Source organism: Cervus canadensis, chromosome 3 (genome assembly GCF_019320065.1).
Source record: "Cervus canadensis isolate Bull #8, Minnesota chromosome 3, ASM1932006v1, whole genome shotgun sequence".
Lineage (NCBI taxonomy): Eukaryota > Metazoa > Chordata > Mammalia > Artiodactyla > Cervidae > Cervus > Cervus canadensis.
The window spans coordinates 43,233,419-43,251,642 of record NC_057388.1 but is presented as its reverse complement, the minus strand read 5'-3'; the positions used below and the strand labels follow the sequence as shown (position 1 = coordinate 43,251,642).

At 39.5% G+C, this 18,224-nt stretch overlaps 1 protein-coding gene across 6 annotated transcripts in view; it reads right to left on the bottom strand.

Moving 5' to 3' along the window:
- LHFPL3 (LHFPL tetraspan subfamily member 3) overlaps positions 1-18,224 on the bottom strand; it is a 613,796-nt gene that overhangs the window by 198,187 nt on the left and 397,385 nt on the right. The gene's annotated exons all lie outside the window — the stretch shown is intronic.

Sequence of the window (18,224 nt, the reverse complement as noted above, 5' to 3'; positions counted from 1 at the left end):
TAATAAGAATATATTGATTTGAAGGCTATCACTGCTACTCTCCTTACATTTAATCAAATTATTTTGGGGTAAGCGGTGACAGTGTTAGGTTATATTCTGAATATGTGGTTCATCCATTAATTAATTCACTCATTAATTCAACAACCACTTCCTGAGCGTCTCTGAAGGAGTACCAGACATAGTTCTGGTACTAGGGATACAGGGATCAAGAAGAGAGACATGGCTTATGCTACCATAGACTTTATGTTTTGTCAGGGAAAGAGGACAAAAGAAAATGAATAAGCACCCAAATAAAGTAATTTTAAGTTGTAATAAGTAATAGGTAGGAAAGAAACAAAGGGCGTAGAGAACAGAGAGTGGAACCTTCTTCAGAGAAGGTAAACAGATAATGCCTCTTGAGGGAATGACATTTAAACTAAAGCCCCAAACAAGCAAAGCACTAGACATGGGAAATGGCAACAGCATGTGCAAAGGCCCTGAGGTTGAAGAGAGGCTTGGTGTGTTTGAGAAGCTACCAGGAGATTAGTGATGGGGCTGGAGAAAGTGATCATGTTGAGGCATCCTTGCAGGTTATCCATTTGCGGGGCACGTAAATAAGAAAACTATGACAGCACAACCAAGTTAAGAGTTCTGTGATTGTCAGATATAAACAATCCCTGAGGCTGGCAAGAGGAAGCTGCATATAGCTCTTGCCTCACTGCTACTTACTGAACAAGCCGGAAGTAGACAACTACTTTCTTACTTCTTAACAGAAGCACAGGTCTACAAGGCAGGTCTGGAGAAGACAGATACCAAGGGGGGCGACAATCAGGAAGACAGCCTGGGAGAACTCTGCTTTAGCGTTCCTTTTGATTTTACAGAATGACAGTTCAAAACTTCAGGCCACACTTGGTTGCTCTTTTCTCTTTGCCCACATCCCAAATGTTAACATGCTTGCCTTATCTATCCCTGCAGTATCTCTATATACACGCGCCTACTTTAAGCCTTTGTTCTCTCTCAAAGGGAACCCTAACTTCCCTCTGCCTTCTCTTTGCCTTCACTCTATTTCAGATCAGACATTACTGCTCATACTCAAAATGTCATGCTGGTTCCCACTGGTGCTGAAGAACACTTAAACACTCAGTCAGGTATTCAAGGCTCCACGGATCAGTCCCTACTTATGTTTCCAGTCCTCTTCCCCTTTATACGCTCCACTTCACGTGGGCTGTAATATGCATGATTGCCTGTCTATGCACCAAGTTTTGGGATCTCTGTTTTCTCTTCTGCCTAGAATATTTCCCACTACTATCCCTAAGTATTCTACCCTTACATATTTTTTTATTGTGGTAAAAGTCATATAATATAAAACATACTACTTTAACCACTGTTAACTGTACAGTTCAGTGCCACTAAGTATATTCACATTGTTGTGCAACTCTCACCATCATCCCTCTCCTGTGTTTTTCACCTTCCTTAGACGAAACTCTGTCCCTAACCCCCTGGCATCTATCAATGTGCTGTCTGACCTAAGTATTTAACTACTCTAGGTAACCTGCACAAGGGGAATCCAACAGTACTCGTCTGCACCTAACGTATGTGCTGTGCTTAGTCGCTCAGTCGTGTTCGACTCTTTGCGACCCCACGGACTGCAGCCCGCCAGGCTTTCTGTCCGTGGGGATTCTCCAGGCAAGAATACTGGAGTGGGTTGCCATGCCCTCCTCCAGGGGATCTTCCCAACCCAGGGATCAAACCCAGGTCTCCCACATTGCAGGCGGATTCCGTATTGTCTGAGCACCAGGGAAACCCACACCTAATGTATACTGGAAAGCATTTTTAAGGCTAACTTTATGTCCCACAAACATCCTGCACCTTCTCCTCCCCACCCTGTACTCTACGGTAGGGCCTCACAACCATCTGCTTCATACACAGTAGTGTACACATGTCAACCCCAGCCTCCCAATCCATCCCACTCCCCTTTCCCCTTGGTGTCCATACATTTGTCCTCTGTGTCTGTCTCTTTTTTTCCTGCTTTGCAAATAGGTTCACCTGTACCATTCTTCTAGATTCCACATATATGTGTTAACATACAAATAGCTCATGCAGCTTAATATCAAAAAACAATTAAAAAAATGGGTAGAAGACTTAAATAGACTTTTCTCCAAAGAGGACAGACAGATGGCAAAAAGGGAAATGAAAAGATGTTCAACACCACTAATCATTCAGTTCAGTTCAGTCGCTCAGTCGTGTCCGACTCTTTGCGACCCCATGAATCACAGCACACCAGGCCTCCTGTCCATCATCAACTCCTAATCATTAGAGAAATGCAAATCAAAACTCAGTGAGGGGACTTCTCTGATGGTCCAGTGGCTGGGCCTTCACCCTCCCAATGCAAGGGACCCAGGTTCCATTCCTGGTCAGGGATCTAGATCCCACATGTCGCAACTGAGACCTGGTGCAGCCAAATTAAATAAGTACCAAAAAAAACCCTACAATGAGGTACCACCTCACACTGATCAGAATGGCCATCATCAAAACTATATTTACAAACAATAAATACTGGAGAGGGTGTGGAGAAAAGAGAATGCTCTTACACTGTTGGTGGGAATGTAAAGTGATACAGCCACTGTGGAGGACAGTATGGAGATTTCTTAAAAAAACTAAAAATAAAACTACCATGAGATGGTTGGATGGTATCATCAACTCAATGGACATGAGTTTGAGCAAACTCTGGGAGATAGTGAAAGACAGGGATGCCTGGAGGGCTGCAGTCCATAGGGTTGCAGAGTCGGACACAATTGAGCGACTGAACAACAAATGACTTAGCAATTTCACTCAAATATTTTTTTAAATTAATTTATTTTCTATTGAAGGATAATTGCTTTACAGAATTTTTCTGTTTTCTGTCAGTCCTCAAAATTTCACTCAAATATTTAACATTCAGTCAAAAGCAACATTCTTCACAAAGTGAACCATCTCAAATTCTTCTTGACCTACACTGTTGCCCTTCTCTGAACTCACATAGCTGTTGACTGCACTGATCTTAAACATCTTGTTTTTTAAAACATGTTCTATAGTTATTTATTTACAAGCATTGTCTCAATTACAGACTATAAACTTTCTAAGGAAAGACTCCTGGCTTAAGTCATATTTATAGCACCTAAATCAGTGCCTTGTACAGATTGGCATTAAAATACTTTTGAATGGGAAAGTGAATAAAGGAATAATCAAATTAGAGCACCTAGACAGTATACTCTAAAATACAGTTTATAAAAGTCAATATCACAACTACCAAAAGTCACAAATCTAGTTAAATATGGATTCATATTTCAGTGACATTTAACAGAAACAATTTTGTTATAACTAGACAACAGATTACAAGTGCTTGGGAGATTAGAAAAAAGTGAAGCTAATGATCTTCCATTCCTTCTGTAGTTTCTAGCATTTGGTACCAACATGCTCTCCAGGGCACTTCTAGTAGTAACCATTTTTGTATTTTAAAAATATGTGGTTTCCATGAATGAAAATTCATTTTATTTGCAAAGACCCAGATTTTAAAATACAAACTATACCTCAGAAAAACACCTCCAAGGAAGCTACATTACTCGGAATATCTTTTAAAATATCCTAAATGCTTTTTAACAATTTTTGTTAATGAGAAAATTACTTTCTTATAAGAAAAAAAGGAAAATTAAAAAATTTAATGAATGGGAATCACTTGGAGAATGGTAACTTGTAGTTTTAGCCAAACTTAACACACATCACCAAGTGACCCAGGCTCAGGCAGGGTATTGGATATTATAGGTCAATTTCGCTAGAATAGGATGTTTGTGGAATGCTGACATCAACAAAGACATCTTTTCTCAAGGTCCTTCTGCACTAAAGGTAGACTATCTTAAAAGTTTCCATTTCTGGAAACTCTGAATATCACACTGGGATAAGAAGAGCAAAGACAGAATTCACACTCTGAAGCTAAAACCACAGGAGAATATGAGTGGCAATTCATTATTCCCCATCTTCAAAGTATATGATTGTCTTAATCAAATTTTAAGTGAAGAACCTGGGAAAACAGAGGCTATATAATATACTGTTGTGCTTCATTTTATACAATTGCTATTCTCCTGAAAGTAACAAAAATACAATTTTTGAAATGCAATTTTCACTTTTTATATAGTTTAAGTGAGTTGGCTATTCAGAGAAATCTTAAGATAAAACCTGGGCTGATAAGGTTGGGTTTTGGCCTCCCAGGGTCAGGGGAAAGGCTTAGGTCTCCCCACCCCACCCCATAGGTGTGTCCTTCAGGCCATGGGGCACTAGAATTTGTACTGAATTCTCCAACCTTTTCTTGTCGGCTCTCTCTTAAAGTGAAAGGTCTGATCTTTTAAAAAATTTGTCTGGTTTGAAAATCTGAATGGTTATATAGAAGGATAATAAAACATGAAATTCAACTGCATTTAAAAGCTTTTAAAACTCTGTAAGTGAAGTCTGTGATTAAAATCCAATTTTTAAAGAAATAAATCCTTTTTGAAGCTGTGCTTCTACTTCAAATGGCCACTGCATAGCAAATTTTATCTTCTGATTATGTATTATTACATACACATTTTCTTCTCATCCTATCTGAACTTCCCCAATTTGGCTATTTTATTTTTGAAAGGTAAATCTTCCCCGAATTACAGTGTATTAAAGATTACTTTACACCATTAAGATAGTGTAGGCTCTGTTGGTTTCTTTAGAAAGGTATGGGTCTCACATTCTGCATTGGTGCACTGATGCTATTATAAATTCTGCTTCCTGGCATTCTATTAACCAGAACCTTACCAACCTGCACAATCTGTAGAGCTTCTGGAAACTAACAGCTATTTGTAATCTTGACTAAGAAGTACTTACAAGATCCTAGGCTAATGTCTCAATAAACGAAAGATTAAATAACATTCCTCTTGGTTCTATAATTATTTCTAATTCTTTACAAACTGGTCATGTTGTATCATGCAGCACCATCATTACACTAAACATTAGCATATACACGGCACCAGAACATTTGATTAATTTGGACATGCTATTTCCTGACTGGGAGGGATAGTGGAGAATTAGTTCCAGTTGGGCTGTTATCCAAAAATGGGTTTCCTATTAGGATGTCACCTAGGAAATGACTAAGTTACTTGCTGTTATATATTCCTTCATTTCGGCAGCAGGTCTTCCAGAAGTGTATCACAGAATATTCTTGAATGTTAAAGAGAAACAAGAGCTCACAAGCTGGAGGTGAGCAGAGAAGAATGATGAAAAGAAACCCGTGTCCTTACTGAATGCCGCCATGACATCTTCTAATCTGGAATATACAATCAAGGCATCTTTGTGAAGGCAGGACTGTTGATTTCAATTTTAAGCATACTCCAAATAGTGAGGAAGCGTTCACATTCTAAAAGGAACCTCTGTGTAGAGGCTACTGTGCCCACAATGGGTCCTTCTGAAATAGTACATAAACAACTAGTGGTTCCCTAGAGCCACTAATTGCTCTGGCATTTTTCTTTGCCAAAGAGCTGAATGTAACCTCTGTGAAAGAAACAGCCTCAGAAAAATCCACAAATGTTTTTAATTGGGTCTTTCTCTGAAGGGAAATGAAGCAAGAGGGAAAAAGCAATAGAGGGGTCTATGATTTGGGTTACTTTGGCCTGCTGATATTGCTGGACCAACGATCCAATCAGGACTTTCAACACTGCAAACCTGAGAATTGCTTATTTTTTGGACAGGAAGGGAAAGTCTAATTCATTCTTTTAAAAGTCTATGCACTGGTGCACAGAAAGCATGATAAATTGCCTCATGTTGCTGAAGCACTCAAGGGGAACGCAGCGAAAAAAACGAACCTGCACTCACTTAACTCTATCAATTATTGAGGCATACAGTAATTGAAGAAACTGATGCCAGCAGAGCTGCCAGGCTATGGAGGGGGGACTTTCACACGAGGACTGTTACTCTACACACCTGCTAAAGGAGAGGCAAATCATTCCTACAGTTTCTTCACTAGCACATGGCCAACAGAACGGAACTGCTGTATGAACTACAGTATTTATACATCTGGAAAAGGTACTATATTTATACCTCACTTTAGCTCTGGAGAACTGAGTTGCTAGACAATCCAGGACATAAAATACTGTGGTTTAGAGTCCAGTGGAGAAAACAAAATTTTCTCCTGATCAGGTCTGATTTTAAACCTACTATAATTTTATGGCATTTAACTTTGGGTCGTAACACAAAAAGATACAACATTCCTTAGAAAGGGGAGAAAGAAAATGTAAATAACAATGGGTTCTCAAAAGAAGAGCATTAGAAAGTTGTGTGTGATGAAGACAGGAGCTTCTCTATGCAGGTGCTCAGCCCTAATTGTCCGAGTAAAGGGAGCCATACATTCACCTGTACCTTGCACTCAACCACCTGTAGAACCTACCCCATGCGGTGGAATCAGAAAGGGGAGAATCAGGAGCCCACCCACACCTGCACTGGCAGCTAAGGGGTGGAGAAACTGCTTTTCTGGAATAGGATACCAGACAAGAGGAAAAACATTTAACTAAGTACAATGTAGCTTGCTACTTTGCTCAAATTTTGAGGGTTACTAACCAGATATAATATAAATCAGAATGTAGAACTTAAAAATACAATGCAGTTCTGATCTCTAGAATGCCAGCAGATGGTTTCTGATGTCTATCTTGGATCCAGTCAGACTCTGTGAAATCTTACTATGACATAGTTAATAACAGTATGCATCATCATAATAGCTAACATTTATTATATGAACATCATTAGTGGGGCACACTGCACATACATCATCTAATTCTCAAATAAAGCTAAGACAAACACAAGAGCATTACTTCCTGTCTTCTCTAATTTCCAGAAAGAGGGATTTTTCCTGAAATACCCTTGGCTCCTTATCTCATTCTTCCTTCCTTCCCATGGAGATGAAGTGAATTCCCCAGGAACAGCTGGAAAATTACTGGCTGTACCAGCCCAGGCCTTTCCCCTACTTACCTTAGGAGCAGTTTGCCTCATGCAGCATATATCCCAGTCCTCTGTGCTGTACATTTTATACAGGGTGAACTGCCCAGGAGTAGGAAGATGACTATGCTTGATTCTGGGGTTGCAAATTAGGGAGTCCTTTTGGCTCAGAGACTCAGAGTCATTTCTTCAGTCATCCTCAGTCATTTCTTCTTTCTCACATAAAGGGCATATTTGGCCTTCATCTGCCAGCTCTCCTTTCTCTCAGTTGGTTCAGAGCTTCAGAGTGTCCCATAGCTCTGGAGGCTGGAAGTCTGAGATCAGAGCACCACCATGGTGGGTTTGGTTGGCACCTTTTTCTGAGTTGCAGAGAGCTGACTTCTCTTTGGGTCCTCCCTCACGCATGGAGGAAACGGAGCTAGCAAGGTCTGCGGCCTCTTCTACAAGTGAGTCAGGGGGCTCCACCCTCAGAACCTAATTACCTTCCAAAGGCCTCACCTGCTAATACCATCACACAGGGATTAGGGTTTCAACCCGTGAGTCTTAGGGAGGCATAAACGTTCAGCCCTTTGCAGAGCAGAAACAGAGGGCTGTCATTCATTGCTTCTCCACCAACCCCAACATTACTTTGTTTTTTACATATAGGAAAAAAGGAAAGCACAGAAGCACAGAAATTCCAAATAGCTTGCTCAAGGTCATACAAAGCCCTCAAGTGGTGGAACAGGATTTGAACTCAGGTAGTCCAGTATTCTTGCCTAGAGAATCCCGTGGACAGAGGAGCCTGGTGGGCTGCTGTCCATAGGGTCGCACAGAGTTGGACACAACTGAAGCAACTTATCACGCATGCATTGGAGAAGGAAATGGCAACCCACTCCAGAATTCTTGCCTGGAGAATCCCAGGGACAGAGGAGCCTGGTGGGCTGCCATCTATGGGGTCCCACAGAGTCGGACACGACTGAAGCGACTTAGCAGCAGCAGCAGTCTAGCTTTGGAATCTATGCTTTTAACACCACATACCCTATCATCCTTTACTTATCAACAATAATGATGCACACGAAATTACTTTATCTTAGAGTTTAAGATTTCAGTTTTGTTTTTCTTTTTTTTCAGCCACACAGCAGGGCATATGGGATCTTAGTTCCCTGACCACAGATGGAACCTGTACCCCCTGCAGTGGAAGCACAGAGCCTTTACCACCGATCTACAAAGGCAGTCCCCAAATTACTTCAGAATATTGTTTTTTCTTAAAATGAGAACACTTACAGAATCTTGGCAGTGCTTATTTTTTATAATTAGACATTTAATTTTTGAGTACAAGAACTACTAAAATGATGCTTAGAAACTGCTAGCTTTTATATGAATTTATTTTGTTTACACCAGTATTATACCTAATCAGAATTTTACCTTTTATATAGTGGCAAGAACATTAATTATAAATTCTAAATGTGTGAAATGGGAATTGATGAGATTAATTATAAATAAATATAGGTATATTTTGGTTTTATAAACATTTCACAAAAAATGCATCCTTTTTTTGTTTGTTTTGGCTTGGTATTTTGAGTGAGTTTTTGGCTTGATATTTTGAGTTAGTTTTTGGCTTGATATTTTAAGTTGGCTTCGTGTTAGCCAAACATTTTATGTGTTCTTAAAAGGCATATATTCAAGAGTATATATGCATTTATGTGTATATATAACTAAGAATATATGTATCTTATTCATTTATATATGGCTACAAATATATAGAATAATTTCTGCTCCAGTTACAAATAAAGACATGAATCAATCCAGTTCTATTTAAGTTTCTGTGAAGCTTTGTTTCTTTTAAGTAACTCCCTGGGTGTCAACAGATACATTGTTTTAATGAACATTTCAATCAACAGGATACCAAACAGGCTGGCAGGTCACAAACTTGTCTGAAAAATTGCCTGAGAGCTCTCGACTCAGGCAACATTTTCAAGTGTTAAAATCTATATTGCATTTCTGACACAGGATCTTAATAGAGGAAAATATCATCTTTCTCCACCACCGTATGAACCATACACCAATCACCGTTCTCCCAGTAAAATCTGCTTCAGCCATGATAACACCCAAAGCAGAGACCAATGATTATCTTGCCAGCACTTTTCCAAGTGGCTCTTTGTGCTAAGCTACTTTATTTGTAAAACAGGGAGCCCTAGTCTAGATGATTGAGTGGTTATCTGCTATTTACCTTGTATCATTCATATTTAGGAATACATTTGTATTCACCTGATGCTCCAAACATACACACATGATGGGAAATAACTGCATTTGTAGAAGTGATTCTTGATGGACTCAATGTGGCACCCTCACTCTCTGCCCTAACTTGGGAAAAGTTGCCATTGGCTGGAGACAAAGTCAGGAATCTCATGCCAATCTGGTTAGCAACACTTTATTTCTCAGTAAAAGGGGTAAATTTAGGAGCAACTGAATTCCTTGTCAGTGAGGAGGAGCTCTCCCAAGCCTGCTAGACTCCCTGGAAACCATGTGCCTATTTGTATACACTTTCCTGAAACAGACTTTGGTACTAATATAGCTCTATACAGCTGGACTACTTTTTATTTTATTCTCCTGAAATAACATTTGAATACTTTAGAAACTTCAACTGGCAGAAATCAATTGTTCAAAGAAACCATGTGGAAAAACTACTACATACTCAAGATGTTAAGCAGTGGAACCAAGCTCGAGCAAGATGGGTGCTTTCCTAACCATCCTTTGTAAGGAAGGCTCTTACTTTCAAGGAGGCATCAGATACACGTTATTAATAGGCTCCCAGATTATGTTTTTTTCACAGTTTAGCAGACATTTCTTTCATTCTCTTTCCCTTTCTTTCTCCCCCACCTCTTTACTCTCCCTTCCTTTTCTATATCTATATCGATATTAATATCCATATTGATCTATAGAGATCTCCCTCTGCTTCACTCCTGGTGCGTATACAGCTTAAGAACAGTCATATAACCTATAGAGAGCTGTCACTCTCTTTGCAGAAAGGGCTTGTAACATCACTTAGGACAGACACGATACAGTTTAGGCACTGAATTATTTTTTCACCAAGTTGAAAAAGGCAGAACAGCAGAATGGGGCTCTGAATCTGGATAACAAAATTTCGAACTGACTGTTTCTGATGTCTATTCTGTTCCTCCTTAGTGTCACTTCCTCTCTTCCATCCCCTTGCCCCTTGGATGCTTAAGATAAAGGTAATGTGGATTCTGAGGGATGTTTTATTACATCTAAAACAAAAAAGTGCTACAGAAAAAGACAACTATGGTAAATTGTTTGAGTTCCTTTTTTTTTTTTTTTGGTTCTTTATTTCTTGTTCCCTTTCCCCATTAGATTTTCCTTGGGAAAAAATGTCTTTTAAAGGCTTCCATTCTTTTGCTCTGTCTTTGAAATAATTTATTAGACTTGGGGAAATACTGTGAGATATGTCAGGCTTTAACCAATCTATGGTAAAATCTTCCAGTTATTTATATGTTTATGAAGAATGCCTATGATTTAGAACAAGAAACTATCCCCAGAGAAACCGAATTGGAATTGGCAGTAGGTATTAAAAAAAGAATAGGAGAAAAACTGGTCAAGAGAGGGTAAAATAACTCAGCATGCTAAATGTTCTGTCAAAAGACTTTCACACATCTTGCAACTTCAAATTCTGAAAGCCAGAAGTTTGTAGATAAAACCTTGACCATTGTGATATTTGAAGAACAATGCCTGAATCAGAACAATGCCTTCCCTTGACTAACACAAAGTGTAACCCAATCTTAACTTGCCCGAAGGTGGCTTTGCTTTGAACTCAGGTGCCAGAATGGCCTGAGGCAGGGCTGTGTAGAAGTCTGGAACCTCAGCGGGTAGCTTGGGCTTTTGCTCTCTGCCCTTGGGGATCATTCCTCTTCTCAGGGTTCAATACTTTGACCTTTTAACCACCACCCCAGGTTCCTGCTTGAGGGTTAAAAACTCTATTGTGCTTCATTTGCCACTCTCATAACCAAGACTGGGTTATGCTGATGGAATTACAGGACTGTGATGATCTAAAGTATTTTGAATTTTGAGATGATGGCCACATGAATTACTGATAAACTCTGCCAGTTAGAAACTTTTCATAAAGTGATAGGACGGTAGACTTGTTTCAAGATGTTCCACTAAAGAATTTCTTTGTTCTTCTTTCATTTTTAAATAAAACCAATATCTTAATCCAGAATACCAGTTTTCTATCTGTCCAGACAGAGTAGGGGCTAAATCAATTTTTGTTAGAGATAAATAAATGACCAGGGGAAGAGCTTAAAATTACTGAAACAGAACAGTCTAGAGCAAACATGATCTGGGCTTGGGTCCTGGTCCTGATCTTAACTTGAACCCAGCTCTAGGCCAATACTTTGGCCATGTGATGTGAAGAACTCACTCACTGGAAAAAGACCCTGATGCTGGGAAAGACTGAAGGCAGGAGGAGAAGGGATGATAGAGGATGAGATGGTCGGATGGCATCACCGACTCGATGGACATGAGTTTGAGCAAGCTCTGGGAGTTGGTGATAGACAGGGAAGCCTGGCATGCTGCAGTCCATGGGGTCACAAAGAGTCAGACACGACTGAGCGAATGAACTGAACTGAACTAAGGAATAAGAAGAAGATGAATACACATTCTCCACCTTACAGCCCTGCCTACTCTCCCTCTTCAAGGTACCGTTTGTATCCTTCGAAGAGAAGTCAACACATCACTTGGGACAAATTGAGGGTTTGTTTCTATGATCAAACACGATTTAGATGAAACATTTCCTCATTTGCAATGTGCATTAGTTTTTCTACGACTATTGTAACAAACCATGAGCTTAGTGACTTAATACAAATATTTTATAATTCTGTACATCAGCATTCTCATTTGCATCTCAATGGGCTGTTTTAGTTTGGAGGGATGCATTCCTTTCTAGAGGCTATAGGCAACAATCCATTTCCGTGCCTTTTCTTGCTTCTAGAGACTGCTGGCTTTTCTTGGCTCCTGGCCCCTTAGTCCTCTTCAAGGTCAGCAATGGCAAGAGAAGTCCTTTTCATGTATCATCTCTCTAACTCTATTGCCTCTTCTCCATCCACTTTTAAGAATTCATGTGATTAGATTGGAGTCACCCAGATAATCTAGGATAATCTCCCCATTACAACGTCATCTGATTAGCAAACTTAATTTCCTATTTCCATGTGACCTAACATATTCAGAGGTTACAGGGACTAGTGTGTAGACATCTTTGGGGGGCATTATTCTGTGTATGTGTATAGTGTGGTATATGATGTAAAACATAGGGTGTCATTATAATCTTTTTATAAAATTAAAGTCTAGTTGGTCTATAAAATTTCACGTATATAGCAGTGATTCAAATATATATATATACACACATATATGCTTTTTCAAATTCTATTATTATAAGATATTGAATATAGTTCCTGTGTTAAAAAGTAGGTCCTTGTTCATCTATTTTATAAATAATTGTGGGCTATGTGTTAATCCAAAACTCCTAATTTATCCCTTTCTCTCACCTTTCCCCTTTGATAACCAGAAGTTTGTTTTCTAAGTCTGTGAGCCTATTTGTTTTATAAATAAGTTCTTTTGTATCACTTTTTCAGATTCCACATATAAGTGACATCATATATTTGCCTTTCTCTGACCTACTGCATTTGGTATGATAATCTCTAGGTCCATCAGTGTTGCTGCAAAAGGCATTAAATCAATCTTTTTCATGGCTGAGTAATATTCCACTGTATATATGTCCATCAATAGATGAATGGATAAAGAAGATGGGAAAAAGGACTGCTCTTTACCAGGATTGGAATGGCATATAGGACAAAACACAAACCACCTTGCCTCCTGTGATCTTCTCTACTTCAGGGCTCTGCTACGGGGGTACCATGTCACCTCTCTACCTCTGCAGTCAAGTCATCAAGTTACCATGTAGCTGGGTTCAAACTCCCCAAGGAATGATCTGGTTAGTCACTATCTAGTATATAGTGTCCTGTTGATCAGAGCTTCTCTCCAATCTGCCAGTTGGCTGACCTCTTTCTAGATGGCTGCCTTTGGCCCCAATGTCCATCCCCGGCCCATAGCTGTGATCGGTTAGTGGGACCACACGGTGTGCTTCATTTGTGCATGAGGGACTGCCACGGCTCATGGCCTTGGATGGGTGCTGTGGATACGGCCATTCATATCATATTTTGCCCAGTTCTGGGGAGGCAGTGTTGATGTAGGAAGTTAGGGTAAGGGTTAGAGGTGAGGGTGGATGATTACTAAATACTCTGAATAATTTGTGGCACCAAAAGTTTGGTTTTGGTCCTCTTTAATGGTCACTCAAAAGTAAGATGAGGAGCACTTTTCTAAGTCCAGGGACAGACCCTTAACAGCTTTGGAATATGGGGAATTTACCCCATAGCTAAACTTTAGCATTTCAAAGATGTCAGCACCTTAGGTGAACGTGGCCTGCCTGAGGGATCAGAGGGAGTGAAAGTGGTGGCCCTGGAGAGGCCAAAGCAGGAGATGGCTACGGTATTTAGTGGTTGAAACTTGAAGAGACTGGTCTGTGACAACACATGGAAAGCCTATGATGACTCTATCATTTGGGTTTTCTTCCCTGGTTGCTGTGGCTAGAACTCCCAAAACTATGTTGAGTAAAAGTGGTGAGTGCTGGCATGTTGTTATTATCCTGTTCCTGTCCTCTGATTTGCAGTTGCTGTGGTACAGACTGAGGGACGTTAAGTCAATTGCAGATCTGCTGTATGGGGCAAGCTTGAGTCATGTTTCAAGAATATGGAGTATCTTGACCAAAGCAAGTGATGCTCAGAAAGGCCATGACTTGGGGGCCTTCTTGCTATAGGATCAAATCCACTGCTCGGCCACATCTCTGCCTTGGATATTGCCTTCAGCTTGAATCATGCCTAAATTTGGAATTCTTTGGGCTATCTGCTATTCCTCTTAGTGACTCTATGTAAGCACAGACTTGCTAGTCCCTACTTTCTCTCTTTCAGTCCTGGCTCCCCACTGGGATCACAGCATACTATTTGGCTGAACCTATCTAAACTGCAGCAAACAAATCCATTTCAAAAGCTCCAGACTTGTAGAGGTGATTACCAAAGACTATTATTTTCTCCTTCCTTCTTAAAAATGTGGGTGATCAATATGCATACCTCTGATGTCTACAGGGTGACAGAGTTAAATAAAAATTTCCTGAAACTTTTGCCATTTGACGCATTTGGAAGTTTGAATAAGAATGCATATGGGCCCTGTAACCTAACCTCTAGGTATTGTTGCACTCAACCTGAGGGCTCAACCTTCACACCTCTAATCTATCTTCACAAAGACAGGCAATATATTGGGAGGTTCAGATGTAGTTGCATGAAGTTAGTGATTGGTCTAGTGTGTAGCATGAGCTCAGTACCTTAGTTCTTACCCATTATTCCCATGTACTAATCTCTATTAATGTATTGATAATACATTAATAGTATTATTATTTTTATATAAAGCCAAAGCCATCATTTAGGTTTCTGAGAATTCAGAATCCTCAGTGAAAACAAGCAGTTTGCACAAATGTTGAAGAAAATAAATTTGTTACAGAAATTGTAGCAAACACCTTTAGTTTCTTCATTTTCTTAAATTTTAATACTGTAAAAATAATAGCTAACATTGGTAAGCACCGGTATCAGACATATATTAATCAACTCATTTAAACCTCATTCCAACCCTATGGAGTGGGTATTATTAACATCCCTATTTTACAGAAGTTGAAACAAGAACAGAGAGCTTAAATTATTTAAAAATGTCACAGTTACCAAGACTGACACCTTCGGCAAGCTGATTGTTGTTCTCTTAACCAGTCGACAATGATAGAATTTAGTTTTTACTATTTCAGGAAAATATGGAGCTTTCCTCTGACAATAAAATCAGAATACCAAAAAAGAATTAGAGTCACCTAAGAACTGATGAGACTAGTGTAGATAATATGACAAAAGACAGGTTTGTGACTTAATTAAATACAGTCAACAATTAAGGTCAAAGCAGGCTGGAAAAAAGGCAAAAACTGGACTTATCAACAAATGCTTGTACTGCAGCTCATGGCTAGAAGTCTGTTACTGAGAAATGGTCTTGTGGTGCAATAGTACTAGAGTTCCTAGGAACTTCAAGAAATGGACCAACTTATCTTAAAGTATTGGCATTCTGAATTGTCAAAATGACATCTCTAGAAAAAACTGGCAGCAAAATCAAAGTAAACTGAAATGAAGGTACTTCATTGATTTTTGTTATTGTTGTTGTTGAACTTTAGGGCAATATATTCACAGTTAAGGGAGTTCCTGTCAACAGCCGATGAGAATCTTAGGACATGCCATTTTTTGTATGGCCAGACATAAAGTTATTTTAATTTCCTTGGCAAACAGCCTCTTCAGTCACGTACTATTATATATGTTCCTGTTCTGGAGATAGCAGGTGATTAAGACACATCTAAATCCTTTTCCCAAGGGACTTGTAATCTAAAAGGGTACCCAGTTTAACTGCCATAATTAGGAAAAAAAGGGAAATATAGGCTTCTGAGTATAACTGAACGTATACTCCCAATCTGCAATCTACGTTTTGAAATCTCAAAATTTACTGCAAGGGGAATTTTAAGATATTTAGTCCCACACCATTATTCTTTCAACCAGATTCAAGAGTTGGAAGAGTACTGGAACACAGAGGAACTAGCAGTTGGAGAAGAGAAGTAAAACAGTATGTGTGTGAATGTGTGTGTGGGGCATGGTTGTTTAATTGTAGTATATAAAATAAAGTATAGGTACAGATATAACTGTTAAGAATAGGAAGATAATTAGTACCAAAACAGGAATATGCAGTAAAACTTAAAATTACCAGTGGAAGTCTCTGCTATATGACAATAAGATTCAAACTCAAGCTCCCTACCACTAGTGTGGTATGTTATTCATCTCTTCTACTGAAAATACAGTAAATATCAGGACTAGATGTTTCCAGAGTGAAAGTTATGTTTCCTCTAAGTAGCAGGAAAAATGATTTACAATTCTCATATTTTAGATGAGAATACTTTAAGTATTTCCTCGGTGCCAGATCCTAGAATGTTGCCTAGAACCCTGATGTGATCTACGGTTTACATGATCGATAAAAGTGGACAAGAACCTCACTCTTGGGTGTTTCTTCATGGTGATGGGTGTTTGGTTTCTACCAGCCCTCCAAGTTGGCCCTTGGACGCAAGGATAAGAGTTCTAGACACTGATATTCCTGTTCTCCCCTTACCATTTCTTTATTTTTGGCATATTCCAGGTTTTTGGCCTCTCTGATATCCCTGTAGACTACATTATAAGCATTTCTTGGAATCAAGCACCATTTCATAGCTTTAAATTATACTTGCTTGTCTTTACTTTGCTGGTAGTATCATGGCTGAATATGCCCCTCAAATCCCGAGTTCTTCTCCTTGAGCATCCTCTTCCTGCACTGGGTAGGGGGATCATACTGGTTCCTTAAATTCTACAGGAGTGTTTTCAGTCATGCAGATACAATCAAGGGAGAACTCAGCACAGACTTTATAAGCCAGAATGGAGCCAGTATACAGAAAAATCTAAATAAGAAAAAAGTACTAGAGAAAATGGAAAAGGCACACAGTTCTGTATCTAAAACTACTCATGGGTCAGAGAGAGAGAAGCAACATCCTCCTTGTGGTTCCAGCAAGATCTCTATCAGGGATGATTAAATCCTTAAGTTAAATGTTCCTTGAAGTTTCAGCTGTCATGGAGCTATTGTAGACTGGTCTTCCCAAGATAACAATAGCTGCAGTATTACACATTATTCTTATATGGTTGGTGACCAGTGCATTCTCATGGTTCCTACTGGGTCCCAATTTTGTACATCCACCTGACCAGAAAGTTTCCACACCTGGGGAGGGGGTATATATTTTATTTTACACCTTCCAGGCTGATATAATGTTAAATTTGATAGAATATATTTTTCAGTGAATTGGCTAGAAACCCTAGGCTCTTGGCTCTTCCCTGACTGAACACTATGTACCCTGGGAAATGGTGAGCTCTGGAGTGAATTAAGCCTAATGGAGCATGAACTTAGGTCTCCATCCATCTGTTGTCAAGCACACTCATATATTTGGTTTGACTTGAAATGGCGCTTTAGATGTGGTTGAGTGATGATGCAACTGCTCCTCTGGCACACCTGGGATGTTGAATGTTTGGTGTCAAGTTTAGAATGAAGACCTAAGGCTTCTTTTTGTTTTTTTTTTTTATCATCATGCCCTGAGGGACCAGGATATTGGTTAGCATCATACATTAGTCGAGCTGGGCGTTGGATCCTGTAGCTATTACCCACCCTTGCACCCTTGCCCCACTGCTGCTGACCCTGCTCCTGGAAAACTCTCATAATTGCAGCTTCTCACATTTTTTGTCATTTTTCAAATTGTTGCCAGAAATGAGAATTGTGGCTGGGCCACTTAATCTGGAATGGTATTGACATCAATACTGATAACTGAAATTTCATCACACAGACAAACATCATCCATGATGATCTTTCTCCTATTTGAAGATTAATAAAAAAAGAGGCCAGCATGGGGTATTGTAAGATATGTCCTACCAAACTGAAAACTTGACTTCTAGTAAATAGCTATTAGCTATAATTTTTTATCACCTCAATGCAGTAAGTTCATACATCCTCAAACAATGTAGTTGGGGGATACAATCTTCACTGAACTTGATTTCTGGCTCTGCTTCAACCTAGAGTAAGAGCTCTATTATGAATGCCAACTGTCTTGAATATAAGACCTTAATGGTCAAAATATTGAGAATACTGCCCACCTGGTCTGACTTGTCGAGCTGTAACAATGCCCACAGTAGTCCTTTGGGATGTTGAGTCATAGGCCAGAGCTAGATGTTATGCAGCAGTGTCCCTGTTGAGGCCTGTCAGTGATAGCCCTATCTGGTTTATGTGACAGTGGTGGCACTTGCTGGCAGCAGCTGATGTCTTGGAATTTTTAAGGGAATGCCAAGTGTCATGCCTGTGGTTACTTTTGATGATGATATTGACTAGCTAGTATAATCATGAAATACGGTTAGGCTGTATGCCTATAACATACAGCCTACTGCTTTGCCACTAAAATAATGTACTGGAAGATGAAAACTTGACAACACATCCCTGACTCATTCCTCCAAACAAAACGAACAAATTGAGAGTGCTGGCAGAGACAGGAGGGTGTGTGCTAACCTGAGTCAAAG